The following is a 15,796-nucleotide window of genomic DNA, read 5'->3' as shown; positions in this document are numbered from 1 at the left end:
ACCAGTTACCCCCATAAATATACACTCAAAGAACGTGTTTGTGTGGCCGGGGTTTGGACTCAAGTATCAACAAAGGAGGTTTTGCTATGTTAATTACTATAGTACCCCTCCTTTTGCTGATGTGTTTTTGTTTAATTTTGAGTTCTTATATGTGATTAGTTTTCTCATAAATTGAGATTTTGTTAATTAAATTTTTCCATACAAATGAGGGAAAGTTTAATTCCCACATTTTTGCAAAGTAATAGCTAAAAAGTCATATTTATGAAAAATTCCCAAAAAATATGGTTTTTTTTTTTGGAAAAATTACATTTGGTATTGATTTTTGTATTTTATTTTTAATTTTATCTTTACTTTTTTAATTTACACATTTAACGTTTTTTTTTAACTTAATACACACTTTCTCTTCTTCTTTTCTATCTTCCCAGTCAAAGAGATGTCGCCAACTACCAAAGCACCTGCTCCATACACGCGCTAGACCACTAGGAAGAGTAACCCCTGACGAAGCTTCGGCTGAAGTTTCGCCGTCATTCGTTGTCGAAAGTCGCCGCACACCAGCTAAAAACGGTGTCGGTGACATTTTGACTCGTTTTTCTAACAATCTTTAACCATAGTGGACCCAAGGAGTGGTACCATTGGATCGAGCTTTTCGAGAAGAACAAAACCTAGCCACTCACTTCGCCTATTTCATAGATGTTTTCCAGCGAGTTTGTGGGTATATTCGCAGCTTTAGAAGCTTTTTCCGGCAACACCATGGTCATTTAGACTCAAAAGTGGTACCATTGCGACTTATTCTTTGAGGAGGTCATTTTGGTAATTGGCAAGCATGAGTTTCTTACTGTCACTAGAGAAGGGTTGTTTTTATGTTGTGTTTGAAAAAGTGACTTTTAAGTTTCATTTATTCTTTGTTTAAAAAAAAAACGCAAAAGGTATCTTCAATAATTGTAATAAGCATTCTATGTTTAAAAAGTAACTATGCAGCTGCTTTTTAATTTGATTAAACAAAAATTAATGAAAAATGACCAAAATGTGTATTTATTATTGTTGATGCAGTTTTTCGCCAATAATAGATTAAGAAATCTAAATAAAGGAGATTAGGCTTTTGTAAACAGTAAAATTAGAACAAATAAATTTGTACGTGATTCAGTGGTTAAAATTCACCTAGTCAATAAGTCTATATTATTATGTTTATTAACTCTTGGATGAATTGTTTAAGACAATTTCTGTAGATATTTTGCATACAAAATTTGGTCCCTTTTACTGTCAATTCCCTCTGTATTTATAGGGAAATTTGGTGGACAATATTGGGTAACCATATAATATACGGTAACTTACAAGAATGAGTAATTTCCCAAATACATAAATATGTTAAATATGTTAATTGTCATGATATCGGACATTTATTATATAAGGATTACAAGTATTAATTGCGTATACAGAATCTCTGAGTCTATGGGGATTCACCCTTATGCGCGTCACAGGACTGCCGCGAGCTAATTGTATTCCTCGTACTGAAGGTTATACGCCAGGGCGATCTCACCCCCAGTATTGCTCCAAGACTGAAGGGGGCGATCTAGACGTTGTGTTATTCTATCTCTATCACAGACATTTAGAGCGATCTTGAGGATCTCAGGATAGCCAAACTCGATGATGTAATATCGAGCTATTTAATATGGAGTTAATGAAATGTCTTTAGAGTCTTGTAACATTCATCTATTGCTTGACAGTTGTACCTCAAACAAGATAATTTAGCTCGTATTTTTAGGGTACAACGATTATTATAATTAGAAAGTAACTTTTAAGTTTGTTTTTTGTTTGATTAATAATTAAAATCACTACTATTTTCATGTAAATTATACTAGTGACTAAAAAGTAAATTAAAAAATTTCATTAAAAAAGTTACTATATAGTATATTGGCCTTGTTTGGACCTTAGATTTTAAGAGGGAAAAAAATGAAATCCAAGGGATTCCATTTTCTCATGTTTGGATTAAATCAATAAATTAATAATTATTTTTCTAGAAAAATTAAAACGTAAATGTAGTATAATTTTTTAAAATTTATAACAATTATAAATATCTACAAAAATAATATATATTATGAAAAGTCTCTTATCAAATTTGTGGAAAACATTTTCCTCTATTTTTTCAATTGTATTTTCCCTCATAAAATTTTTCCTTACTAAAATTCAAGATCCAAGTAAGGCCTAAAAATAACTTTTGATGATAAGCTATATTGTAATTTGTTATACTTTCTTGTAACTCATTAGTTTTCAAAATATACTTGAAAATAACGTAAAAATATCTTAAATAATAAGACAATATAAGAGCATGTCCAATGGAGTGCTATGAAAGTGGTGTATAGCCATTTTTTAGCCCATCTTCATTAAATGGAACTACAATGGTGATCTAAAATGTGTGCCAAATTTGGGCACATGCTAAAAGTTGTGCCAAATTTGGCCCACAATAAATATCATATTTTTAATTACTCATTAACACGGTTTATTAATTGAAAAAGGTTTTTAATTTATCTTTTAATAAAAAAAATTAATTGTTTTGTATATATTCAATAAGCATGAATAGTTTTATTGACTTTTTTTTATCTAATTTACACCTTGTGCATGGAGTACAAATGCAAAAAGTTGACTAAAATATGCACCATCTATTGGAGATGGTCTAACATAACCTAAAAATGGTTAATCAATATCTTAAGATAAAAAAGTTTCAACAAGTTTTGGAGGTAACCAAAATGTATATGAAATTACATGCTCTAAAAATAAACATTTTTTTATGAAAAAAGTAACCAGTTGGTCTCTTATTACCATTATAAGTAACCAAAATATTACTTAAAATTTTTTTTTTGTAATATGAATTGTTTTTAAAATTATTATTTATTTATTATAAACATGTTTTTTTTAAGATTGTACGTTTTTTTTTTAAATCCTGGGTAGGGTAACCAGTTATTTGATTGATCTTAAAAAAAAAACCATAGAGCTAGGTTAAATAACATGCACTAGGAGGAGTAACTAATTATCCTGAGAGGAGGAACATTCTGTCATAAAAGGGTAACCAGTTACTGTAAGAGGGGTGACGGGTTACTCATATTAAATATGAAAATAAACATCAAATTTGAATGAAAAAGATGAATAACACTTCACTAAAAAAGGAAGAAGAAGTAACTATGATTTTAGTCACATAGGTAACCAGTTACCATAAAGAACTCATAAATATACACACATCATAATATAAAGGTAACCAGCTACCCCCAGAAATATACACACAAAGAATGGGAAGGTAACCAGTTACCCCCATAAATATACACACAAAGAACATGTTTGTGTGGCTGAGGTTTGGACTCAAGTATCAACAGATGAGGTTTTGCTATGTTAATTAGTATAGTACCCCTCCTTTTGTTGATGTGTTTTTGTTTAATTTTGAGTTCCTATATGTGATTAGTTTTTCCATAAATTGAGTTTTTATTAATTAAATTTTTTCATACAAATTAAGGAAAGTTTAATTCCCATATTTTTGCAAAGTAATAGCTAAAAAGTCACATTTATGAAAAATTCCAAAAAAATATGGGTTTTTTTTTGGAAAAATTACATTTGGTATTGATTTTTGTATTTTATTTTTAACTTTATCTTTACTTTTTTTATTTACACATTTAACATTTTTTTAACTTAATACACACTTTCTCTTCTTCTTTTCTATCCTCACTATCAAAGAGATGTTGCCAACTAACAAAGCACCTGCTCCATACACGCGCTAGACCACTAGGAAAAGCAGCCCCCGACGAAGCTTCGACTGAAGTTTCGCCGTCATCCGTTGTCGAAAGTCGCCACACGCCAGCTAAAAACGGTGTCGGTGAGGATATGCTCTCCAAATCCTCGAAGACAGTGGCACACTTGGATGCAAAACAACATCTTCACCAATGGATGTCAACCTCAAGTTATCCGCTGAAGATGGCAAGCTACTTGAGGACCCAAAAGCCTATAGAAGACTCATTGGCCGCCTCATCTACTTGACCATCACACGGCCCGATCTCTCATATGCCATCAATAGATTGAGCCAATTTTTTTGTTTGCCACGGCAACCCCATTATCAAGCTGCCCTCAAAGTGCTACACTACATCAAAACCACTCCCGGACGTGGTCTCTATGATCCAATCAGCAAGGACTCCATCACTACCACTCATTGCCCCTTAGAACATTCCATCAAAGTTTTCTGTGATGTTGATAAGGCTGCTTGCCTAGACACTCCGTGTTCCATTTCAGGTTTTTGTGTGTTTTTCAACAACTCCTTGGTCTCTTGGAAATCAAAGAAACAACACACCATCTCTCGCTCTTCTGCTGAAGCTGAGTATAGATCCATGGCTAATGCCACCACTGAAGTTATTTGGCTACTCTCCTTACTCAAAGAACTTGGTTTTCCTCAAACAAAACTAGTTCTTCTCTATTGTGACAGTCAAACAGCTCTTCATATCTCTTCCAATCCTATCTTCCACGAACGAACAAAGCACATAGAGATAGATTGTCACTTAGTTCGCGACAAAATCAACCAAGACATCATCAAAACTTTACATGTCTCCACCAATAACCAACTCGCTGACATCCTCACAAAAGCTTTGCTAACAACTCAATTTCACACTCTTGTCTCCAAGATGGGGCAAAGAGATGGGTCTTCACAACATCTTTGCCCCATCTTGAGAGGGAGTATTTGAAAATACAAAATGGCTGAGTTGTTATTTGGTTGGGTTTGTTTGTTATTGGGTTGTTTTCTCTTGGGCTTCTGTTTTGGACCATATATATGTTGCTATTTTAGTTTAGAAAAATATACAACTTTCTTTTTTCTTTTTTGGTAATCAAATCAGATTTTCTCTAAGGCCCACGTGGCATTTTTTATGATATACTTTTTAGACCCAACGGTCTGTTAAAATAAAATAATGAGAATTAAGTGGTTTGCTCTAATAGAAAATCGTAGGATGCTTCAACCATTTCTCTCCACTAACTATCTTCTTCTCTAATGTTCTCCAAATCCAACACTCAAAACTAGTCTTGCCAATAATCATTGCGGATGAAGATATGAGATTATATATATATATATATATATATATATAGGCACACTCTTAATATGAGATTGTATATATATATATATATACGTAGGCACACTCTTAATAGTTACTTTATTTTTTACCCATGGATGATTATTCTATCTTAATCATTAGATCAAGATATAATGATTTATAATTATAGTTGTTAATTATTAATATTTTCAATATTAAATCATAATTTTTTTAAACTTTTGGAAAGACTACCCTGAGACATGGCGGTTACACATTTATTTAATTAAATAATGAAAAAAATTATATAAAATTCATTTTAGGATTCCCTTTCCATTCCTTCTCATGATTCATTCCATAGATAGTTAAATGTCATTTAAAAAAATCGAAATTAATAGAATAATTAACAACGGTTCTTGCCTAAGTAAATCTCATTTTCAAAATTCAATGATTTTGTTTTATTTTGTATTAATTTTTATCATCTTAGATCATATTAAAACCTTTTTCTCTTGTAGAGAAGCAAGGAAGAAGAACTTAAACAAAGCATGGGAAGAATTGAGTTCAAGCAACTCCATGAAACCAATTGAGTTTTGTTCATCAAAACTTAAACAAAAGCATGGGAAGAATTATTCTTCTTTCTCTGGAGATAAATTAATATAATTTTTATTAAATATTAAGAAATAAAAAATAATTAGCACACTCCCAAATATGAAATATCTAGCACATTGCGCATAAAAATTAAGTACATATTTTGATTTTTACATGCATAAAATTTGAATAATTTTGATGATGATTTTGATTCTATATAGAGATAATTTTTTTGAATATCAAATCATTTTTTGGACAAAAATTTAATGATCATATTGTTTTGAGTTAAAAAAAAAATACATATTTTTTATTAAGTTACTATATTATTAAAAAGTTTATTTATTTTAATTAAGAGTATCAATTAAACATGTTTTAACGTTTTGTTACAATAAATTATTGTGGTGAAAAGTACAATTTAAAAAATAAATTATTTACTAATATCAGGGTCGGCTCTGAGCTAAGACTGGCTAGACCCACGCCTAGGACTCCCTTAGTCCGAGAGAGGGTCCATTTTTTTAACATTTCTTTTTAAAATATCATAAATTTTTAGAACTTTTTTATAAAAAGCTCCTAACCTCCAATTTTTTCTAGGGCCCAAAATTCTTCTGGGCCGGCCCTCCTTAATATGTTATTTTGTATAAAAAAAATATATTATAAAAGGTGTGAAAACAGCTCAGAAATGAATATATGCAATGACCAGAAACTAAGCAAGGTGACTATACATATGGAAAGATAAAAGAGTAAAGGATTAATCAGTTAATAATAGAATAAAGGAGTAAAGGTAACTATTTATGCAAAAGATAACAGAATAATCACTTTGCTTCCTTGGTTAAACTTGGAATAATTAAAGAACAATCACAAAACCTGAAATTCCTTTTCTTTTCTTTTGGGTTGAATATGGGAACAAATCCTGAAATATATGAATTGTAAGAGAGAATAAAAAAAAAATATTACTTTGATTAAAAATTTCGGGGCAAAATGACCTATTTTTTAAATTTATTTTGCATTATAGCCTAGTTTTAATAATTTTTTGTAAAATGATCTCTCAAAATTTAGAGGTGGTCGAAAAATTCAAACAGTCAGTCGAAAAATTTAGACAACTGATCGAATTTTAGACAATGACAATTTTACATAAAATTATTAAAAGTATGTCAGAGTACAAAATTACTTAAAAAAAAGTTATTTTTACAAATTTCTCTAGATTGAAACTTAAAAACTTTAATTCTATTATTTGTAAATTTCTTAAGATTAGTTATAGTGCACCAAATTTCTTATAAACTTTTCTCATCAAAAAATCATATGATATAAAAGTAATTTTATCTTTTTTTTTGTTTATAAATTTGCATTCGAGATTATATTAATCGTCATATATAATTTTTTATTTGATTACTTTTGTTAAATGATTCGAATTAGTTTTTTTTTTTTAAATACATTTGTTTTCTATTTTTTAAAACTGAAATACATTATTTAACTCTATATGAAATTTTGAGCTAATTAAGGATGACGTTTGTCACCGCTGTACATTATATATTTTAGTGAATGTTTTTCACTTTCCTTTTCTACTTTTGTGGTATCAATTTATTGTAAAACATGTTGCTATGAAATTGTTTTTGGCTTGCTTTTTAAACACTTGAATATAATAACAACAACAATAATAATAATAATACAAAACAACAACAAATTGCTAGAAGTCTCTAAATAGGCCATCCAGAAAAAAAATAACGCTTACAAAAAACATAAATTTTTTTATACATAGTTAAAAAAAATTATAAAAAAAAAACCACGCAAAATCTATATATAAAAAATAATAATAATAAATAACAACATATGTACAACAAACCGTTTGAACTTTCTGCACTTTAATAATTAAGAATATATTGATAACTTGTAGGAGGTTTTCGCTATATAATTAATACTATCATGAGAAAAAAGAACTTCGGTCAAGACATTCTCATGTGTCAATATAAGAAGTGTGTTGTACAAATAAAATAAACAAAGTTTTCTAAAGTAATAAACAATAATGGCTACTGGAAGCATTTACACAAGGATCAAGGATTTATCAGAGAAAATATATTAAATGGAAGAAAACTTTATCATTGCTAGTAATTATATTTTAGGAAAATTGCTCCTAAAATATATAAATTTTGTGTTTATTTACGTAAAAATATCCATTTTTTAGCAATAAAAGTACTAAAACGTTACTTTTTTTTTCCCATTATGTAGGTACACCTACTAAATCTTACTTTTGACTAGGAAATTTGGAGGTAAAATACCAAAATTTTGTGTTTACTTACGAGTAAATACCAAAACTTAGTTCTTTTGATAATGAAAGTACCAAAATGTTAAATAATTAAAAAATAATTTATGTTGCCGTTTTTTAAATCCTAAAGTAATTTTAAAAATTAAAAAATGATTAATTTTTTTAAATTTTAAATCAATTAAAATATACATTTTAATTATTTAAATTTTTTTAAAAATATTTATTTATTTAGTACATTGCTCATAAAAAAATAAACTTTCATATTTTGATAATGATTTTAATTCTATATTGATATCATTTTTAAATTTTAAATCATGTATATGTTGATATATTTTTTTTGACTAAAAAAACGAAAAAAAAAATTGTGATTAACCTTCTTTATTCTTAAAAAAATATTAGTTTTTATTAAAAGTACCAAAGATGTTTTAATGTTTTGTTACAATAAATTATTGTGGTGGAAAATGCATAATTTTAAAAATAAATTATTTACAAATGTGTTATTTTGTATTAACATTTTAAAAAAAAGGTGTGATAAGGAGTAGGAAGAAGAAAAAAAAAAGGAATATAAAGAAATACCCAAAGACAAATTAGAACAATTCAGAAATATATGCAATGACGATACATTAAGCAAGATAACTAAATGCAAAGATAAAGAGCTAATGGAATCAAATAATTATAGAAATATTAGTGACTTTTTCGTTTGTATATTATATGGAGGCAGAATAATCACTTTCCTTCCTTGATTAAACTTGGAATATTTAAAGAACAATTACAAACCTGAAATTTCTTTTCTTTTGGGTTGAGTGAGAAAATAAAGTAAAGAATTTCGATTGCCATCACAATCACAATTTCTATCATTTTTATTGAATGAGATAAGAAATATTCTTTTCGTGTTAGAGTAAATAATTTTGTCGGTTGTTACAAGCAACGCAATTGATCCAAATATTCTTCTTAAAGTTTAATATTTATAATAATATAAATTCAAAGAATAAATTGTATTTTTGTCCTGAATTATAACTACTATATGATCGTGCCCCCGAATGATTCGTAATGTTAAAAATTCTCCTAAACTATGCACGTTACTGAAATATGAGACTTATGTTAAATTTCGTCCTAAGTAGCTAACAGATTGATGATGTGACATTTTGTCTGTTGATGCGGCACTGTCATGTGTAGAATAATTATCAATTTTGCCCCCCGAACTTTGACCGCTATCAAATAATACTCATTTTATTAAAAAAAATTAATTTTTTTCTAAAAATAATAATTAAATCCTTAAAAAATTAAAATTTTAATTAATAACAAATATCTTTTTTTAGTTTTAGTTTTTCTTTTTTTTTAGAATAATTAGCAATTTTTTTAAAAATTAGTTTTAATAAAAATGACACAATTTGGTAGTGGTCAAAGTTTGGGGGGCAAAATTGTTAATTATTCTACACATGACAGTGTCACATCAACAATCAAAATGCCACATGATCAATCTGTTAGCCACCTAGGACAAAATCTAACGGAAGTCTCATATTTCAGTAACATGAATAGTTCGAGGGGAATTTTTTAATATCGCGAATCATTTAAGGGGCACAATCATATAATTGTCATAGTTCGGATGTCATAAATACTATTTATTCAAATTTAAATATTATAAAATATCATTATAATAATATATAATACACAATCTTAATTTTTATTAAAAAAATTATCATTTATGTTTACAAATATTATCATATTATATATATATATATTTTAAAAAAATCATAACCAATGTTTTGATTTAAAATGCACAATAAATTAAAACGAATTAATGCACGAGGTTAATATGTTTATGTTATTATTTTATATATAATATTATTTATTTATTTGAAATTTATATAACAATGATGTAAATTTAATAAAAATAATTAATAAATTACATAAATAAAACTAAGCAAATATGCATTATTTACAAATCATTGGGGTGTTATACTTGAGGCTATAAATAAAGTATTTTTTTTCATTCACTTTGATTTGTCTAACAATTTTTTTTCTTATACTGGTGATTGATTAATATAATCTTAACCAATTTATATATTTATATAAAAAAGAGCTTCAATGAGATGATGTGACACTCTAAAATTGTTCCAAAGCACTCTATCTATTTTTTTACATTTTTTATTGTATTTTTTAGTTTATGATTATTAATTAATTAAAATAATAAAATATCTAAAACATTCTAATAATTTGTATATATATATACATATATATCTTCTATATAATAAGTGTGTAGATAACGGAAATTCATAGTTTTAACGGTTTTTTATTTTTTTAATGTTAACTTTAACGTAATATTCTTATATTTAACGGTAGTTTGTAAACACTTAAACTTAAATAAAATAAAATAAATAATTAAAATAAGATATTTTTGAGATATTTTATAATGATAATTATTTAAAAATAATAAATAATTAAATAAATTAAAATATGATATTTTTGAGATATTTTACAATTATAGTTATTTAAAAATAATAAAATTGTACGTTTTGTAACTTAAATAAAATTTAATTAAACTTAAACTCACTTATTAAAATAATATCATATTAAACATATAATATAATCTATTAAACACTTTGTTGACGCGGTTCTTCGCCAACAAGTAATTAAGAAAATAAGAGAAAGAGATTAGTACTTAATAATGAACCGAAATAGATAAATGATCTTTAAATGGACTGATGACACAACTACGTTTTTAGGTGGTTCAAAGGTTAAAATCCTTCTACTCCACCAGCCAATATTATTGCTATATTTCTGGTATTCTTTACATGATATTTCATTACACAATAGAATCCAACCATTTGCAACTCTCAGGGTCTCCATATTTATAGGAGAGGGCACATGGGAGTTGGTAAGGGGGGTCATCCCGTGACCTTCTTACCCATCATGTCACTTCTGTGACATTCATGATTAATTCCTAAAACCTGACAAATGAAATGTGGTCTAATCAACAGGTAAGGGGGATAATGGGCCGCACGGCCCAACCCAGTCGTGGGTACCTGAATACGCACGTTCATGTTGCGTGTCCGAGAATTCAGGGATATATCAGACACGTGATGTCTGATATATGCACGTTTACATTGCGTGGTTGACTTTATAAAAGGTCATAGCTTCCACATCCAGCTCGTATCCCGAACTGGATGCCTTCTCGACCTACGACCTTCATAGTCCTGGCTCGACCCTTGAGTAATCTTGGCGAACCTTTGGCTACCTCGAGATAAAGAGGTAGGACCTGACGACGGTAGCTCCGGTCACGGGGTATTCACGTGGCTGATATAATTAGGTCATATCTCAGCTCGCTAATAGCCCATTGGAAAATCAGGGCGTACACACTTAAACTTAAATAAAATAAAATAAATATTTAAAAAAACTAAAATAAGATATTTTTGAGATATTTTACAATGATAATTATTTTAGAATAATAAATAATTAAACAAAATTAATATAAGATATTTTTAAGATATTTTACAATAATAAATATTTTAAAATAATAAATAATTAAACAAATTAAAATATGATATTTTTGAGATATTTTACAATTATAGTTATTTAAAAATAATAAAATCGTACGTTTTATAACTTAAATAAAATTTAATTAAACTTAAACTCACTTATTAAAATAATATCATATTAAACATATAATATAATCTATTGTATTGCTTGTTTTAAAAAAAAAACTAGCAAGAAACTTAAATTTAAAATCCACGTATAATATTTAATATTATATTAAACATATAATATACAATTTTTTATTGTCACCCCAAATTCAAAATCTAGAACAAACATAAACTTAAACAAAAATAAATAAATTATTTAATTAAAATAGAATATCTATTTCAAAATTTATATGACATTGATATAAATTTAATAAAAATAACTAATAAATTTTATAAATAAAATTAAGGAAACGTGCATATTGCACCTTGATTGTATCTAGTATATATATAAATATATAGGCTTTCATTTTCTCATTAAAGTTTGTTTACATCCAATCATCGACCATGAAGCTACAAGACTTTCATCGACCATGAAGCTACAGGATCTGTGTGCATTCTCAGAATTGGTTTTATGCATTTTTTATATTAAATATGGAGTTTATATTTTTTTGGACTCTGTATTTTTTTTATCACCTGTTTGGACTTTGTGTTTTAAAAAAATTTATTTTTGGACTTTATATTTTGTAAAATAGTTCAAATAGACCCCTAAACTCAATTTTGATGAAAAAAAATTGAATATAACAACACCGTTTTTAAGCAGAATGATTTTATTTTTGTTATGAATTATTAGTTTGGTAAATTATTTGTGATTTTAGTTGAGAAAACTTTGACCAATTAGGTTTAAAATTATATATTTGAATAATTTATAAAATATAGAATCCAAAATTTAATTTAAATAAATAATGTGACAAAACACTCGTACAAAATAAGTATAAACCCTTAAATATATAGACGGTGGATTGTGGTCATTTACTAGGCGGTTTATCATTATTGTTTTTAGTTTGTTAGGCTTAAGTTGTCTCAGCCTATGTATACAATACATCTGTATGTTCTCTTCTGCTATTTTTGAAAACTTCAAAAATAAAATTATTATATAACTATTTTTTTAATATGTATATATATCTCATCAATTTTTTTATATGCAAACTCTAAAATTGTTGTGTATGTATTACCTCTAGTTATTTATATGATTTATTAATTATTTTTATTAAATTTATATTAATATCATATAAATTTCAAATAAATATCATATTTAAATTAAATAATTTATTTATTTTTATTTAACTTTATGTTTGTTCGAATTTGGGAGTGACAACAAGAGATTATATATTACATGTTTAATGTAATGTTAAATATTATACTTGAATTTTAAATTTAAGTTTCTTGCTATTTTTTTTAAAAAACAATTTGTTGCTAATTCACAGTAGATTATATTATATATTTAATATGATTATTCTAATAAGCGAATTTAAATTTAATTAAATTTTATTTAAGTTATAAAACGTAAGATTTTATTATTTTTAAATAATTATCATTGTAAAATATCTCAAAAAATTATATTTTAATTTATTTAATTATTTATTATTTTAAAATAATTATCATTGTAAAATATTTCAAAAATATTATATTTTAATTTGTTTAATTATTTATTATTTTTAAATAATTATCATTATAAAATATCTCAAAAATATTCTATTTTAATTATTTATTTTATTTTATTTAAGTTTAAGTGTTTACAAACTATCGTTAAATATAAGAATATTCTATTAAATATAAAAATATTCCGTTAAAGTTAACATTAAAAAAATAAAAAACCGTTAAAACTAAAAATTTCTATTATCTACACACTTAATATATATAGAAGAAATGTGAGGTTTTTTTTTATACCCTATCACAAATGATGTTTTTGTGAAGGGCTTAAAAGTTAGTGTTTTGCTATAGATCTGGGATTGGAGAGACATTGTCTAGATGATAAAGGATATTTTGCTATTATTAATGAATTTAGGGGAGTAGTTTTTAATCGATTGCCCCATGTTATTGTGCAGGTTTAATAAATCACTTCTTGAGAAATACTAATACATTTTCTTTTTTAAAAACCACCAATGTCTCTACACTACAATGAAACTCCTTTCTAACCACATGTTCTATTCATATAATATTGTTTAACAATTGTTTACAAACCAGTATTATTAACACTAGTAACAATAATAATGAATATTTATCCATATAATAATATAATAAAATGGGTCATTTAACTTAGAAAAAAATAAAAAATAAATATATATTTATGATTATTAATTAATTAATAATTAAAAAAAATTCAAATATATTATTTTATAAGATAATAGTATTATTTTATTGAATTTATATGTTATTTTATTTAATTTAACTTAAGTTTAAATAATTTTATAATTGATTGTTTTTTTCATTCGAATTTTATTATTGATTCACTTTTTTTTATAGAATTTCAAGATGACACTATCTTTTTGTATGCATTTCTTTCCCTTTAGATTTATTGGGTATGCATGTATTTAATGTTATTTTTTTAGCTAACATATATAATTTTGGTTCATTCTCCAAAGACAGTTACACAAGAAATTTTTGAAAACGTTACTTATCGTTGTCATATATATATAAATTAAATCAATTAAAGTCAAATCCCTTTGTTGACTGCATTTTTCGCTATCAATCTTAAGAAGAGAAATGAAAGAAACAAACAATATAGACACAATGATTTTTACGTGGTTCAAGTTATAAAAGAATCTTAGTCCACGAGTCTCTAGTATTAAGATGATTGGAACCATGTGATGGCAAGCTCCAATGGTGTATTCTCAGACAGCGTGTAGATTGCTTTGAGTATAAGGTGTTATCTCTCCAAAAAACTGAACCCTTTACAATGAGACTCCCAGCTCTATTTATAAATGCTGGGGTCACTAATACTAATCGTCAGTAATTAATACATATTCTTTCCATTATTGGGGGATTAATATCAATTCAATGCATTGGGCTACATTGAATAGAGATCATGACCCAAGCGAGATATGCGGGCCCACTGTAGAAAAGCACATACTTTATGGGGAACATGCCCCAGGTACTGTCAGGGCGTGCTGTAAGTACCTCCATGTCAGACGACGTAGTGGGAATGCGAATTATCGAGTCGTACACTCGACAACACTGTTGACGGATTGCCCAAAAAGGTTGTCAAACGATCCTTTGGCGCTGCAAACCCGCATTTGCTGACACATTGCGCCTAATCTTAGGTCCGAGAATCAGAACCTCAAACCTAGGAGACGACTGGGAGAGGAGAGCCCTCGCGTTAATTGTCTGAGCTGGAGAACCTCAAGCTTCGAGGGTAAACCTTGGAGAGTAATCTAATAAGGCACTCACAACCTACAATCAAAGACAAGGTCTCACCTAGGAGGACCCTTGCCCCGGTTAGAGGTCTCGGCGAGTAACATACCCTCATGATGTCTATGAGCGTCCGAGCCAGTCACTGGAGGTTGCCACGTGTCGGAGGTGAAAATACGGATAACACCCTTATTTTTGTATTTATATTCTAACATTTTCTCCTTTTTTCTATTTTTTAGCAACCTTTCATATCTATAATAAATATACATTAATTAATTAATTTAAAACAATTAAAATTCAATAAATTATTGTCAAGTTATACATAATCATGTGCATAAACAAATAAGAGCAAAAAGTTTTTCTGTTATTTTTCTCATATTTTATTGTATTTTTTCTAATTTATGGACGATCATAATAATAATAATAAATGTTTATTCAAATTATTTATCATTTTTATTTAAACATAATTGGTTTTATAAAAATATATCTTAACAACATATATAATTTGAATTCAAATTTCATTAAATATTTAATTACGATAATAGTTTAATTAAATTATAAATATAAATATAACAATAAATGTCATTTTTTTCTCATTATTTATTCTACTTTTCTAATTTATGAATATTAATCAATTAAGGGGAAAGCTCTATCTATTTTCTTTTTTTCTCATTTTTATTTTAATATTAATTATAATAGATGTGAATTAAAAATATCTATATATAATAATAAACAATTTATCTATTTATATTTTGAATATTTTAACAAAATACGGGGTCCCAAAGTTAGTTATTAACAATAAATAGTCCAAATGTTAATTTTTATAAAGAATTTTAAACATTTTGAATAAATGCATGGTCCAAATATTAATTTTAAAAAATAAAGAATCAAAACAGGTAATCGTCCAAAATACAATGTTCAATAATTGATCTATCCATTCCTATTTTTAACCTTTTGACAAAACACGAAGTATAAAAGTTAATTTTTAAAAATAAAAGTGTTGACTGCGTTTTTAGCCAACG

Source organism: Humulus lupulus, chromosome 6 (genome assembly GCF_963169125.1).
Source record: "Humulus lupulus chromosome 6, drHumLupu1.1, whole genome shotgun sequence".
In the NCBI taxonomy this organism is placed as follows: Eukaryota; Viridiplantae; Streptophyta; class Magnoliopsida; order Rosales; family Cannabaceae; genus Humulus; species Humulus lupulus.
This window is presented reverse-complemented; position numbering follows the sequence as displayed.